This window comes from Elgaria multicarinata, chromosome 6, assembly GCF_023053635.1.
Source record: "Elgaria multicarinata webbii isolate HBS135686 ecotype San Diego chromosome 6, rElgMul1.1.pri, whole genome shotgun sequence".
Taxonomy (NCBI): domain Eukaryota; kingdom Metazoa; phylum Chordata; class Lepidosauria; order Squamata; family Anguidae; genus Elgaria; species Elgaria multicarinata.
In genome coordinates, this window is record NC_086176.1 from 24,835,391 (window position 1) to 24,852,180 (window position 16,790).

Consider the following 16,790-nt stretch of genomic DNA (forward strand, 5'->3'; position numbering starts at 1 on the left):
CACATCTGTTTCTGTTGCATTCCACCAAAGTTCTAGAGAGGGTTATGAAATCCAAAACAGATCCTCTGTTACTCTACTACCACTCTGCCTATGACTGAACTGTCAAGATGGGTTCTGTTTTTACCTCCCCACTTTTGCTAGTCTGAGGTGGAGCCAGGGGGTGGATTTTTATTATTTATTTATTGCATTTCTATACCGCCCAATAGCTGACGCTCTCTGGGTGGTTCACAAAAATCGAAACCATAAGTACAATTTAAAATATAAAACTTAAACCATACTGTAAAAACATAATATAAAAATACATCCAGGATAAAATGGAGCAGCAATACATAGATTTAAAATACAGATTTAAAACAGAAATGTTAAAAGACTAAGATGATAAAATGTTAAAATACTGGGAAAATAAAAAAGTTGTCAAAAAGAGTACAACATACTGTAGGTACAGAAATCATTCCACAGCCGGGGTGCCACAGCAGAGAAGGCCCTCCTCCTGGTAGCCACCTGCCTTACTTCCTTTGGCGGGGCTCCTGCAGAAGGATCTCTGAAGATGATCTTAGGGTCCAGGGAGGTATATATGGGAGGAGGTGTTCCTTCAGATAACCAGGTCCCAAGCTTAGGGCTTTGAATGTTAATACCAGCATTTTGAATCAGACCTGGACTGGCAGCCAGTGAAGCTGGAAAAAGACTGGTGTAATGTGGTCTTGTTGTCCAGTCCCTGTTACTAGCCTTGCTTCCATGTTTTGTACCAGCAGAAGTTTCTGGAGTGTTTTCAAAGGCAGCCCCACATATAATGCATTGCGGTAATCCAAACGAGAGGTTATGAGAGCATGGATAACTGTAGCTAGGCTATCTCTGTCCAGTTAAGGGCCACAATTGGTAGATCTGCCTTAGCTGATAAAAGGTGCTCTTTGCCACGTGTGCCTCAAGTGACAGGTCTGGATCTAAGAGCACCCCCAAACTACAAACCCAATCCTTTAGGGGGAGTGCAAACCCCTCCAGAACAGGATGAATATCACCTATCTGGACAGACCCACTAACAGTACATCCATCTTGTCTGGATTGAGTCTGAGTTTGTTGGCCCTCATTCAGTCCATTATCATGCCAAGGCACTGGTTCAGAACAGCAACTGCCTCACCTAGGTTTGAAGAAAGGAGAGTAGAGCTGGGTGTCATTTGAATATTGGTAACACCCAGCTCTACCTCAATTTCAATAATTGAACATGGGGGTGGGTTTTTAAATTTCAAATAATTGGAGCACAACAGCTGAGAAGCAATCCCATCATGGTGGGAAAGTCACACTTGTTTAGGGCGACAATATGAAAAGGAGGAAAGGGCTCCTGTATCTTTAACAGTTGTATTGAAAAGGGAATTTCAGCAGGTGTCATTTGTATATATTGAGAACCTGGTGAAATTTCCTCTTCATTACAACAGTTAAAGCTGCAGGTACTCTGCCCTCTTTTAAATCTCCTGTATCTTTAACTGTTGTGATGAAGAGGAAATTTCACCAGGTTCGACATGCATACAAGTGACACCTGCTGAAATCCCCTTTTCTATGCAACTGTTAAAGATACAGGAGCCCTGTCCTCCTTTTCAAATGGTCACCCTACACTTGTTCCAAGGCCTTCCAAGTGTAGGAAGGGTAGCTAAACCTTCTCCCCATCTTTGCCCTTGAAGCTCCCTTATGGCAGGGATGCTTCTGGCATTCTGCAAATTTCTCTCTGGATTTTCTTTCTGAAGTGCAATTGATTTGTGCATTTAATTTGTGTGTGTGTGTGTGTTCGTATGTATCTGTTTTTTCTACAGCATATGTATGCAGTTTGCTACAGCATTCTGTTACTTGAGTTCATTTTATGTCTCTCAAATTATTGATATACATATGACAATGATAAAACAATGCAAAACAACAACAGCAACATTGATGGGATTGCACAGATAATTCCATAAAGAATCTTGCACATGTGCACTTGAGTTCAATCACAGAAAATACTGAAAGAATGAGCTCTCTGTTTGATTGTATGCATGGTTGTTTCAAAATTTTTCATGTGTGGTTTTTGTTAGCAATGTGCAAGAATACATATATATATATATCAGTGATGTACTGCAGCAACAACAACATCTTAATGCATTTATATGTACACAAACACATCAACATTGCTTTGTTTGTTGGCAGTGTTCTTTCATCAATGCAGATGTGTGCATAGGAGGGGGAGAACACAAAAACAAGTATCAGAGGCAATAAGTCTGTATACACCAGTTACTGGGGAACAAGGATGGGGGTGCTGTTGCACCATGTCCTGCTTTGTTGGCCCCTGGTCGACAGCTGGTTGGCCACAGTGTCAACAGAGTGCTGGACTAGATGGACCCTTGGCCTGATCCAGCATGGCTCTTCTTATCTTCTATGAATCAAGAACTGCAATGGCCCGTGCATGCTCCAATTCTGGAATTCATTTTAGAAATCCTCCTAATTTGGCATTTAAAAGGAGTGGCATACAGATCAGACCAAAACTATGGAACAAGAAAGAAAAGAAGAGGTGATACCCAGTCACCTCTAATTTCTGGATTGACCCAGTACATGCCAGAAAACTGTGATGGTCCTGGCCTCATTCCACAGGCCAAAATTCTCCCTTTGTCATTATAGAATATCCTTCCACTGTCTCTTTTGACTAGATGCACTAGACTAATCTCTATGCGTTCGGTCATTTCACTGCTTGTAATAGAGTTGGATTAAATGGCTTTATTCCATGGTTGGGTTCATTTTTAAAGGCCTCTTCCATCATGAAAACAATGCTGTTAATTGCAGGCTCTAAGGTTAGCCCACTTAGCGAGTTGATAGCTTCTGCCTTTTCACTCCAGATTTGAAGGCATTCAATTTATCAGTACAAGATGGGCTAGGAATTTATACTGAGTCCAGTTTATAGTACACAGTTTGTGTCTTAGTTTGCTGGTACTGAAACACAATTACCTCCATGCTGTCATATGATTTTAATTAAGGTTTTATAGCAGGCAATGAATGGCAATACGATCTGTCTGTCTTTTGCAGGAGGAAATTCTAAGGACATGACAACCAGCAGAGTGGAAATGATTTGGACTCATCCATTGTTTCATGCAGAGAAAATTGGGGAAAAAATCTGTATGTGTCCAAATAAAGCAACACACACACACACACATATAGTTTCATAGATCCAATTATCAAGTAGGGCCATATCTGTTTAAATTCACCCTGGAATGAATAAATATACCATATGCTACCTACTGATTAGCCTGAGATGAAAGGAGTTCAAGCTGTATCATGAGCAACTATGTTAAAGACCAGTCCTGCCAAACAGCAGAGGTTCCAATGTCATTGGGGCAGTGAACGTGCTCTGGGTTTCAGTTCAGCACCTTGGATAGCTCCTTTAGAGTTCTGATGGGATCTGACTGAAACCCAGAATGGATTCACTGCTCCACTGATGTCAGAGGCACCAGCCTTCCTAGCTGCTAAGTGGGTCAGGGCTATGACCCTTCCCAATGATTTCAAAACTGTCTGCCATGAGGGGAGTCAAAGTGTACCTTTGAAGATCAAGCCATCATCATACCATAGAATTAGCCTGGTGAAGATCTGTATGGAGTCTGTTCTGGACTGATAGGCAGGCATACAAAGAAGCCAGCTCAGAGCAAGGCTTATAAGATTCTAAGGCAGGATCTATGCTACTGCTTTAAAATGGTTTTAATGGTATTGACAACAGTTGGGGCCCATGACACATTCCACATACCGTTTTCAAACCACTCTCAGAGTGTAGATCTGGTTGGTGTAGATCTGCCCTAAGTAGGAATGTTTGATTCTCACTGTAATGCAAACTTTCTTTACTTATTTATTTATAAAAATCCTTTTAAAAACTCAGTGAATTGGACTCAGGGAGCGGCCATAGCTCGGTGGTAGAGTATATGATTTGCATGCAGAAAGTCCCAGGTTTGATTCCCATCATCTCCAGGTACAGCTGGAAAAATTCCTGCATGAAACCTTGGGGAGCTGCTACCAGTCACGTTCTGCAGTACTGGGCCAAACAACGCAATGTTCTTCTTGAGCAAATTTCCTGACCCCTAATCTTTTGATCTCTAAAGTATTAACCTTTTGGTTGAAACTCAGTAGTAAACACACACACACACACACACACACACAGAGAGATTTAAGCCCACAATATCCTAAAACCAAATCAAACACAAAAATGTAGGACAATTCTGTTCTTTCAGAGCATTAAAGCAGCAATAGATGGGGAAACCAAGTCAGAACACAAGATTTAAATGGTTAAGATTTAAAGACTCACCCACCCACTCAGGAAATATTTATGTTCCTTGAAAGCACAGTGTCCATCTCCCCCCCCAAAAAAAAAATGTGGGGGGAGGATCTGTGCAGGCATTATTATTAGAAAAAGGTTATTCATATCCTGAGTGATCCAGATCAGAATGTACCTCCATAGCTCTCAGCTGGAAGGGTGTTTTCCTTTGGTCCCTGCAGCAACCTGCAGAAGAGGAGGAGGAGGAGGAGGAGGAGGAGGAGGAGCTGCTGCGGTGGCATGGCTTTAATGTATGAACATCATTAGGTCACTTCAACCAGTTCTTCTATATCTTATGACAATAAAGAGAAAGTATACCTATGTCTCTGGCGAGACCTGTACACTTTTGCAGGGCTGTTGTGAAAGAAGGATGCATTACTCCTCACTGACATAAGAAAATTGTGTATGAATGTTGGTAGGATCCATCCTATTCCTCCCTTTCTCTCCCCTCTCTCTCTCTCCCTCCCCACCCTCTCTCTCTCTCTCTCTGTGCCTGTGCAACTTCAGAATTGCTGATGGATTTTGAGAAATTGTTCTGGCAGCCTTCCAGGATTTCATGAGTTACAGGGGAAGGGGTATCTATACATATTTATCACTGCTATTCTTGAGCAACTTGGAATATACATCTGGATGAGTTATCCACGTTTTGGAACAAAAAAGGAAGTGTTTAAGGGCTGCCAACTTTACAATAGATCCGGTAGTCTCATCAGCAAGCATTCCAAAAATAAGTTGGTGTACATGTGAGAAGGGGGTGGGAAGATAAACATGCGGGCTCTGCTCTCCCTTGTATCACTCTTGTTGATGGCCTACATGCATAGAGTGTCAACTAGGCATGTGCTCCGCTCCGATTAGAAGCGCAGAAGCAGGAGCGGATTGGCCTGCTCCGCCTTGCCCAGAGGCGGAGTAGAAGTGGACCGCGGACCCCTAGAAGCAAGGCGAAGAGAAGGCCCATTTTTTGAGCGCTTCTCTTTCCGCGGAGCGCTCCGATCGCCATCTTGAAAACATTTTGCCCATAGGATTGCATTGCGGAAAATAATCGCGGATAACTGGGTTGTTTTTGAAGCTATCGTTCTGAAAATTCTTGTGCTCAGAGAGTCGTGGATGGGGGTCATTTTGAGACTACTCTCACCTCTCTGCGTTGTGCGGGTCGCGTGCTATTTTTTAAAAAAAATCGGGTACATTTACAATACAAACGGTAGGGTAAACCGGCTGCGGCGGCGGGGTTTATTTGAAGCGATGACAGGCACATTCAACTCCCAATCCTGATGAGAATTGATCACCTCATGAAGCATCATCCTCCAATCCCAGCGTTTGAGGTGGGGACTAAGCCAGAGTCACCCTCACAGTCAGAGAGCTCTCAGTCCCAGCCTCTTGTGGGTTTAGCGTTCGTTGGGAGAGGGTCTACTTAGTGATCTGCTGCTGTGTACTTTGGAGATAGATTAGGATTTTAGCTTGGCGTGTGTGTTTGTTTGCTTCTTTCTGACTTTTAGCTTAGTTTGCTCTGTGTTTTTCCCTTACTTTGATTTAATATAAACTTTATTTTTAAATTTTGGAGTGTGTGTTTGTTTGTTTGTTTGGTTGTCCCCCCCTCCCCTCTCTTAAAGCCTGATTGTGTTTGATTTTCCTTCTGCTTTTGTGAAAGCTTTTTTTTGAAAGCGTGCACACACTTCTTGTCCCGTTTCCCTACATTTATTAATAATATTCTTAAACATATTATTATATTCTTATACATATTCTTAGTAGTATATTAGTATATTCTTATACATATTATTAGTAGTATTAATATTTTATTCTTCTTATACATATTAGTAGTAGTGTTTGGTTGGTTCGTTTCCCCCCCTCCCCTCTCTTAAAGCCTGATTGTGTTTCCTTCTATCTATATACAAAAAAAAATACCAAAAAATACAAAAAAAATATTATTCTCTTTTTCTTCTCTGTGTAACTTGGACTGTGAGTGTGCTGTGTGTGCACTGCTTTTGTGAAGTGCAACAGCCACAGATTGAGCATTTTGGGGAAAGCATACACACACTTCTTGTCCCATTTCCCTACATTTATTAGTAATATTCTTAAACATATTATTATATTCTTATACATATTCTTAGTAGTATATTAGTATATTCTTATACATATTATTAGTAGTATTAATATTTTATTAGTCATCATGAGAAGAGGGAGCAGGCGTGCTGAAAGCAGCAAGGCTCAGGCTGGCACCAGCAGTAAGCAGCAGGCTGCCTCTCCTGCTGTGAAAATCAAACGGGCAACTCCTTGGCTGGCTGCTCCGCAACAGAAGCAGGAGAAGGAGCAGGCAGAGCCACTCTCTTCTGCAACTTGTTCCCGGCGTTCTCTTTTTGAGGGTGGGAATGGGAAAAGTGCCCCTTTACAAGAGGCAGGTGGCATTAGAGGAGGAGGAGGAGGAGTATCCCCAACTCCTTCATTATCCTTTCAGCCCACGAGACCGCTGATGGACCTAGATGAGGTCCTCAGCACAGTGGAAGGGGAGGAGGAGGAGGCGGTGGTCCTCCAGGATGTGGGGGCTGAGGAGGAGCAGCAGCAGGCCGAGGCTCTCTCCCCAGTCTCATCCCACCCCTCTTCCGCTGCCACCCCTGTTTCTGTGGCAACACCAGAGAGCTCAGGCAGGCAATTGGTGGTGTCACCATGGAAGCGAAAGACAAGCATAGTGTGGGACCACTTTGAGGTGGGAGCAGATCCCTGCTTTGCTGTCTGTCGCCACTGCAAACTCACCCTAAGCAGGGGTTCATCTACAGGGCATTATGGAACCAGCAGCATGAAGATGCATCTTCAGAGGCAGCACCAGGTGATCTTGCTGGGGAAAGAGGCGGGCAAGGCGACTGGTTCCAGGTGAAAGCCGAAGGCTGCTGCTGCTGCTGCTGCTGCTGCTGCTGCTGGCACTGCCACTCTAAGCTCTCCATCTCCCATCCCCACAAGGGTTAGGCAGGCAACCCTGCAGGACATGGGGTAGGGGAAGTATGGACCCACAAGATGGCATTTTCCAACGCCCACCCAGGGTGCTATTGTGGTGGGGCATCTGCTGGGACTGACTCCTCCCCAATACTAGATCTATGACATGTCACTCTGCCTGCCCCTCTGCTAGCCTGTCCTCCTCGGTGACCGACTCGCTGGGATGGTTTGCGTTTGCAATGCGTGACTAACTGCAGTGCTGGCTTAGAAACCAGCCATCCTTGCCTCACTTCCTTGTGCCCCCAGAAATGCCCGCAGCCTGCCTGCCTGCCTGCCTGCCTGTCTGCCCGCCTCCCCCGGGGTGCTGCTGTGGTGGGGCATCTGCCAGGACTGACTCCTCACCTGCTCTGCCTGCCTCTCTGCCCGCCTGGTGCCTGGGAGATGGGCTTTGCGGTTCATGCCCAGCACCCTCCGGCACGCTTGCTCTCAGTCGTCCTCCTCTGTGCCCCTCAATGCGTAACTGCTGGCTTAGAAAGAAACAACCAGCCATCTTTGCCTCACTTGCTCCTTGCGCCCGCTTACGGGTTGGTTTGCTATGCATTAGTGCTGCCTGCCTGGCTGCCTGCCTGCCTGCCTGCCTGCCTGCCTGCCTGCCTTCCCTCCCTTCTCGCCTTCCCTCCCTTCTCCCTCACCATCGCAGGGATGGTGTATGTGTCTTGCTTTGACTCAGGGGAGAAGTCCTTCCTGTGCTCACTTAGACTTTATCAAGTTCAATAATCCATTTTTCAAATGTGGAAGAAGATTTAGGGTTATCTCGTGGCATGTTGGGATTTCCTTGGAACTGGCCCTATTGAGCTGTCTGCATTGCAACTTTAAATCCCTGACATACTGGAGTGCCCGATTTTCAAAACTTTCCCTAACATCAGGGGATGATGGGATTGGCTTGAAACTTGGCGTCCTAGTGGACACATGGGTAAGCTGTCATGGGACCAAAGGATAGGTTTCCGACGTGCAAATTGACGTAGTTGTAGAATGGGACAATTTGGGGTGAGTTAAGCCGCGCCAAAAATTAGGGGATGATGGGACTGCCTTGAGTCTGGGCATCCATGTGGACACATGGATAAGCTGTCATGGTGGTGAGTTTGAGGTTTCTAACGTGCAAATTGACGGAGCTATCCCAAGGGGTCTGAATGGGGTGCCCGATTTTCAAAAATTCCCCAAAAATCAGGGGATGATGGGATTGCCTTGAAACTTGGCATCCATTTGTATACGTCCATGAGGTGTCATGGTGCCAAACGTGAGGTTTCTAACATGAACAGAAAAAAAGTTGTATACTTTTTTAGCTTTCAATGCAACCCTATGGGGGGGGAAACGGAGCTCCGATCCGGATCCGGAGCTCCGAGCAGAGCGGAGTGGAAATGGGCGGAGCGGGGGCGGGGCGAAACGGCCCGATCTGAAAATCACGGATCTGGAAGTGAAGCGGAGCGGGGGGTCCGTGCACACCCCTAGTGTCAACAGATGGGGCAGGGGGAATCATGTTTTCCTACCGTTGCTTTGCCTCTTGCTGCTGTCCCACTATTAGGACAAACGGCTTCGTCTTTCTTCACAAGCAACGGCCACGTCACCCATTCAGTGGGTGTTTTTGTTGCGCTGCTTCTCCTGCACACAGCAGGAAATGGCGGAGGTGGATGGAGTAATCCAAATGACCTGCAAAAAAACATGTGTGGCCAGTAACTTGCATGCAATAAAATGCTCATCTGACAAGCCCCATAGAGGAGGCTCCCACTATAGCCAGCCATTCTCTACATGTAGGGCAATGAGAAAAATGGTGGGGTAAAACTAATGCACTTATCCTCTCCCCACACACACACATACCTCACTTGTACACCCTACATGGTTTTCAAACATCTGCATAGATGCTAGAAAAGTGATCTGTATGCTAAGTATCCCTTGAATGTTCGCTAATGTGAAATCCTGACTCAGATAATTTCATCTATAAATGTTGTACACATTAACAAGCGGGTTGGGAGCAGCATAGGAGAGGATATATCACATTGTTTCTCTGACAAGGTGCTGCTAGGTAACAGATACTATATTCCTTTTAAAACAATGCAGTGAAGTGCCAATGTGAAATGTATTTATTTATTTAGGAATGTGTGAGCTGCCTTTCTAAACAACCATTTTCTCAAGGTAGCTTCTGTAAAACATTTCAAGCCAATACCTAAAAGGTGTAACTGAAAATGGCAGCACAAAACCAAGGCTATCAGACAGACCATTAAAGAACATATTGCCATTAAAAGCAGAAAGAATTGATGGGGCTGGAGGTGGAAAGTCAAGTTCAAATCCTTCTTACTCTTTAGAAATCATGATTGCTTACCTTCACCTACCTCATACACATTTTGGTAATGCTAGAACAGGTTCTACATATGTAACAAAATAATGAATAGTGGGAGATGTCTTCCTGCACTGTATACTCCACTGCACAGTGTGAGCAGAAAAGAATCCTCTGTAGGATTGGAAGAATGGATCTAGGTCCAGTCTGTGTCTTCCCATCAATTACTGGTCTAGCAATGTAGGGCAGGAATGGACAACTTTGGGTAGTCTGAGAGCCAATTGCATCCCCAGACCACCACCTCCCCAGCCCACTTTAGTGGCAGATAACAAAAGTCTTGAAAACAAGCTACGTTTTTCCTTCGTACAGTAAGCTCCAGAGCAATTTGCCAGGGATTTCAGCAATGAACTGATTTTACTTCCCCTTCCAATTAGGAAGGGGGCATGGGGCAGTGTGTGTGTGTGTGTGTGTGTGTGTGTGTGTGTGTTTTGGGGTGTGTGTGCATGGCTGTAGGGAATGGATAGTTGTGAATTTCTGGCCTGCATATTTCTAGGGATAATTCTGTTCATTTCCCATATCAGTCTGTGGATGCTTTTATATGTTCCTCTGAAAATACATATTTAAATACTTATTTTAATTTGCTTTCGAATGTGTACTTCCTCTCAAAAGATGCAGCTAAATGTGTTTTGATACATTCAAACTGCTGAGAATTGCTGTGCTACATTTGGAGAAGTTTGTGATCTCGTAGGTGGCTTTGTTCCAAGCCACACCTTAGTCTGAATTTTGTGGTTCATTTTTTGTACAGGAATTCACAAGGATTGAATTCTGTAAGCATTCCTGGTTTATTGTACAACCACCGAGTAGGAGCAACGTTGAAGTTTTTTTTTTAATAAAAGAAATGCTAAAAATTAGAAGCATGCAGGTTGGCAGCAATAAAAGCTATTTGGGGGGGCGTCTCATAGCAGGGAAATATTTAAGGAATTTGGAGAAAAGCCAAATGAGTTTCAATAAGGTGAGCTTATGTCTCCCTGTTTGGTGAATAGGATCAACACTCAGTTAGGCTTAGGACAGGGGTGTGCAACCACTTTGACCCCAAGGGCCACATTGGGCAGCGCCAGAGGGTTGCACATGTGCTTGCTTGCACACACACACACCACATACGCAATCCTGGGGGTTCCCTTGGTAGAACTAGTGCTGGCACTAGCAAGGGAAACCCTTCCTTATCTCTGATGTCAAAGATAAAGACAGGGAATAGCAGCCTCTCCGTCTGGCCCTCACAGAGCCAGCCAGCTGTCCCAGCAGTGAACATGGATCACTACTCAGCAGTTGCCTACCCTGCTTGGCAGTAACCTACACCCACTACCAAAATTGTGCACTTCCCCGGTCCATATTACTGGCAGTCACCATTGGCGCAAATGGCAGAAGTGTGCAATTTCGGGAGGCTCTGGAAATTGTGCATTTCCACCATGAGCTTGGAAGGAGGAAATGTGCAATTTCTGGAGCCTCCAGAAATAGTGTGTGTGTGTCCCCTGCACCAATGGGGACCTTAAAGGCCCCCACGTGTGTGTGTGTGTGTGTGTGTGTGTGTGTGTGTGTGTGTGAAACACTTGGTAGAGGCTCTCTCAGACCTACGGGTGGGGGTGGGAGGCAGCGATGGCAGGGCTAGCGCTCGCCAAGGCAAATGCTGTGCAATTTTGCCCACCCTATCTCAAATAGATTCCAGAGTGGGTAAAATAAGAAATAAAATAGTTAAAAATATTTTTGAAAAATATAAGAATAGCATATTAAAATTGTTCATTTTAAAACAAGAGTACCAATAAAAGCTATGGCTGGTCCATTAAAGAATGCTTCCTGGGAAAGAGCTATTTTTAGGAGGTTCCAGAAGCAGCATGATGATGGCACCTGCCTGACCTTCAGAGGCAGGGAGTTCCAAAGAGAAGGGACTACCATATTAAAAGTAGGAGTGTGCACGGACCCCGCCCCCCGATCTCCTCCTCCAGATCCGCAATTTGCGGATCGGGCCACTTCGCTCCGCCCCGCTCCGCCTATAGTCCGCTCCGCTCCGCTGCAGAGCTCCGGATCCAGATCGGAGCTCCGCTTTTTTCCCCCATAGGCTTGCATTGAAATACAAAAAAGTATACAACTTTTTTTCTGTTAAAGTTAGAAACCTCACGTTTGCCATCATGGCACCTCATGGACGTATACATATGCATGCCAAGACTCAAGCCAATCCCATCATCCCTTGATTTTTGGGGAATTTATGAAAATCGGACACCCCATTTGCAGACATGGGCTGTTCTCCGACGTTTTGACAGATAAAAAAAATTGAAGTGGGCACCCCCACAGATGACATCTAGAACCACATTCATGGCAAGATTCAAGCCAATCACATCATCCCCTGATTTTTGGCGGGGCTCTAACCTTTTAACTCACCCCAATTCACACCCCTTTTGATATCTCCGTCAATTTTCACATTAGAAACCTCAAACTCGCCACCATGATAGATTATCCAGGGATACACCTGCATGCCGAGACTCAAGCCAATCACATCATCCCCTGATTTTTGGGGAACTTATGAAAATCGGACACCCCAGTATCTCAGGGATTTAAAGCTGGAGACAGCTCAATGGGGCCATTTCAAAGGAAATCCCAACATGCCATGAATTGGGGAGTAGAGATAAACCTATGAATCTTCTTCCACACTTGAAAAATTGATTTGGAACTTCCAAAAGTCTAAGTGAGCGCAGGAAGGACTTCTCCCCTGAGTCAAAGCAAGATACACACAAACCATCCCTGCGAGGAGGGCAGGGGAGGAGGGAGGGAAGGCAGGCAGGCAGCAGACATTTCTGGGGGCATAAGGAAGTGAGCCAAGGATAGTTTCAAAGCCAGTAATGCATATAAAATGGAATAAATAAATAAATAAATAAATAAACAAACAAAGGAGGGGTGGAATTAAAAGCAACAGTGTTGCTGAATAAACAGAAGATTTTTTTTAAAAAAAGGCTATATCTGTCTTTTACCAGTAAGAGGGGAGCGGACGTGCCCAGGGGAAGGGGGATAATTGCACCAATTTTGACTATCCCTGTCTAGGGACCAGTCTTTAAGAAGCAAACTTTCACTTCAACTAATGAAAGGCATTGCTTCTCCACAGGTTTACCTTTGGAGGGCTCTGATGGCCCTCCAAGGACAGGAGAGTGCACTGGGCATGTCCACATGCCCTAGGAGAGCTCATCCCCTTGCACCACATCTATTCAGTTGTTCCCCAAGGTTATGGTGGGTAGCAGTGCTGTATTTCCTATCTGTTATTTATTTGCTTAGTATATGATTTCAGGTTGTGTTTGTGCATTTGGTGGGGCTACTGTTTTAAAAAACACTGGGAAAACTCCATTCAGACTAAGAAAGAGAAGTTCCCAGAATCCCAAGTTACCCATTTTGCCTATCCCCTCCTCCAACTTTGGGATCATGTGATCATGACCGGGAGTTGACTCTGCCCCTCAGCCCTTCGAAAAGGTACCTTTTCCCGCTGTTTTTAACCGATTTTTCCAAAATATTCTAGCAAGCGAACCGCAGCATGCAGAGAGCTGAGAGTAGGCTCAAAATGACCCCCAGCCCCGACTCTCTAAGCACAAGAAGTTTCAGAAAGATAGCTTTAAAAACAACACAGTTATCCCCTATTCTTTTCCGCAATGCAATCCTATGGGCGAAATTTTTCAAAATGGCGATCGGATCGGTCTGTAAAAAGAGAAGCGCTCCGCATATGGGCGCTTCTACAGGTCCCCGGTCCGCTTCTACTCCGCCTCTGGGCAAGGCGGAGCAGCCAATTCGCTTGTGATTCTCCGATTCTAATCGGAGCGGAGCACATCCCTAATTAAAAGCTCTTCTCTTGGTGGACTGCAATCAGGCCATAGGTCCATGTGGAAGAACCAGGAGCATGGACTTGAACTGGATAATCTTACAAATAGAGGACTGTTCTCTGTAATCTAGGACACTGGACCACCCTCGCAGTACCTTGGTGGGAGGTCAGCTGCAAATAGTGCTTCACCTATTTTTGTTCAGTGCCTACTTCTGTGCCTTTAAAGGTGGCCTGATACAGAAAGGAACCTTTCTCTAGCATGAAAATAATTGGTTCGGAGCTTCCTCTGCTAAGTCTCTATCACTTGCCTGGTATGCATCAATGACTTCCACCTCCATTTCATTAGCGCATCAAGAGGTGGTCACTTTCACATGCATGGTTGTTGCATTATTTCACCTCGTTTACCTCTTCACCTGTGCTGGCTCGCGCTTCCTGGTATCTCCCCCCACCCTGCCCCTTCGCCTTCCCCCTCCAGTTCCTTGGTTCTTGATGGACATCCTGATGGATGTGGGGGCCTTCCTGCGCACTCTGGTTTTGTTGTCTAAAGTTTAGCGATTTAGCTTTTCATTGGCTGGCCACCTCGGACAGGGAACAAAAAAAGAGGGAAGTTGAAACAGGTGGATGATAGAGCAATGAGAGTGGGTTTGGAGCAGTGAAAGCCCATTGGACCAAATCAGTGCACTGGAGGAGAACTACCCCACCCTCCTCTTTCATCAGGCCTTCACACCCCCAAGAAGGGAAATTCTGTGACATAGCACAAGGACAGCAATACACTGAGACCGAAGGGCAGTTCTATCCCGCATGGAGAAAAAATGCTGCAATTTCCCCACCCTAGAAAAAACATGGAAAATGGAGGGGAAGAGGCGAGATGACTGCAGGACAGGGACATTGTCGTGTGAGGGTCACAGGGCAAAACAGTAAAAAAAAAAAAAAAAAAAAAAAACCAGGACGACACTGCGATAAAATGCTGGTGTCATGGAGCTCTCGGACTATTGTTAAAAGCACAGGAGTGCAACCAGAAAGTTAAAGGCAGTAACCCTTCCCAAGAAGCAAATGCAGAAGCTGTTCTGAGCTCTTTATATAAAAGGTGCAGTATAAGCAGAAGATGTTAAATAACTTATTTTACTTGGTTGATAAAAACCTCCGCATCTTATGGGGGGGATCATTTGTTTAATTAATGCTCCCCCCAACAACCCCCTTGATTCAACAAAGCTCTATTTGTACCCAGAATTTGTTTTAAAAATCCTTTCACATACAGCGGCATGAAAAATGTTGTTCGTTATATGCAAGCCAGCTGTCAAATATATGCATTTCCCCTCAAGAGTTCATTAACGGGGAAAAATGAAATATCTGCCATACTTCTCCCTGCAGAATGGCTCCCAGGATCCTTCAGATGCTTAAGCAGCCCTACGAGGCTGTTAGATAAAGTTTTCTAATACTGGGGAACTTCTGGATAATATTTGTAGAAAGATTATGTACCCTCCAGAATGGGAAGGGGGAGAACACACAGCTGGCAGAACGCATGGGACTCCTTTCCCACTCCTGCTGCCCCATGCTGTCCCCACACCCCTCCAGAAATCATATCTTTTTACGGCAAAGGTGGCATCTGAAGCGCTACAGAATGCCCCAAAGATCAAAGTTAGCTTGTTTGCAAAGTACGATATCAGCTTGTTAGTGGCTACGGAGATCTTAAAGGCTCAAATTTAGCTTGCAAACAAGCTAAATTTGACCTTTTGGGTGCTCCATAGTGTAGGGTGACCATATGAAAAGGAGGACAGGGCTCCTGTATCTTTAACAGTTGTATTGAAAAGGGAAGTTCAGCAGGTGTCACTTGTATATATGGGGAACCTGGTGAAATTCCCTCTTCATCACAACAGTTAAAGCTGCAGGTGCCCTGCCCTCTTTTAAATCTGATCACAGTTTAGCTGCAGTATAGCTCCTGCAGCTTTAACTGTTGTGATAAAGAGGAAATTTCACCAGGTGCGACATGCATACAAATGACCCCTGCTGAAATTCCCTTTTCTATGCAACTGTTAAAGATACAGGAGCCCTGTCCTCCTTTTCACATGGTCACCCTACCATAGTGCTATGGATGCCACATTCCTCCTTAACTTATGAATATCAAATTCATTTTTTGTGCGTGTCGCCTGCAGATTGTAGGGTATTAATCACTGAAATGTCAGTGTAATGGCACAGTTTTTGCCAGCTGTTCCGAAAGGAGATTGCTCCTACGGAAAAGGCCCTGTGTCAAGTCGATACCCACTTTACCTCTCTAGGAGGTGGGATATATGACAGGCCTAAGATGATGATTTCAGGCTCTGGGCAGGTTACTAGTAGAGAAACTTGTGTTTTCTGACACCTTGGCCCCATGTTATGACTTATTTTAAAGGGAAGAACTAGGACCTTGAACTGGGCTCAGAAACAAACAGAAAGCTAGGTAAGCTATTTCAAGACTGGCATTATATGGTCTACAAAAGTCACACTGGACAATAGTCTGACTGCTGGATTTTTCTCTGAAGGTCTCAAGGAGGGCTCCTGTATCTTTAACAATTGTATTGCAAAGGGAATTTCAGCAGGCGTCACTTGTACACATGCAGTACCTGGTGAAATTCCCTCTTCATCACAACAGTTAAAGCTGCAGGAGCCCTGTCTTTTTTTTTTGGGGGGGGGGGGTATCTGGTCACTCTAGTATAGCTCCTGCAGCTTTAGCTGTTGTGATGAAGAGGGAATTTCACCAGGTGATGCATGCATTCAAATGATGCCTGCTGTTAAAGATACTGGAGCCCTGTCTTCCTTTTCATATGGTCACCCCAGGACTTTTTGAGATCCAGGCTGCAACCTCATTGCCATCAGGAAAACAGCTGAGGATAAATTGTAGCTCATGCTTGAAGATATTGGGCAGGATCCAATGATGCCCTTGCATGAGCGTCCAGGTCCGCCAGTCCTGGTGCATGTGTGAGTCCCCTACCACTGGTGGATGTGATCTAGCAGTTCTGGGGGCAAACCCCACATCAGTGGAAGTACTCATTTCCGGAACAGGCATTATTATTATTATTATTATTATTATTATTATTATTATTATTATTATTAATTTATTTATTTATATAGCACCATCAATGTACATGGTGCTGTACATGGTGCATGACCTGTCCCTTCCAGAAAGGAGCATCTCTGCAATAATAATAATAACAACAACAACAACAACAACAACATTTCTTGCCTACCCCTCCCTTTAGATTGAGGCAGGGTACAACACTGATGTGCAGCCATCCTTCACGCAGTTCCAGTATAGCTATTACACTGCTTGGTGTTTTGCAAAGGTCTGGAAAACAGCAACAATGACCCCCCCACCCCATAAAAATTTAGAAAACAGC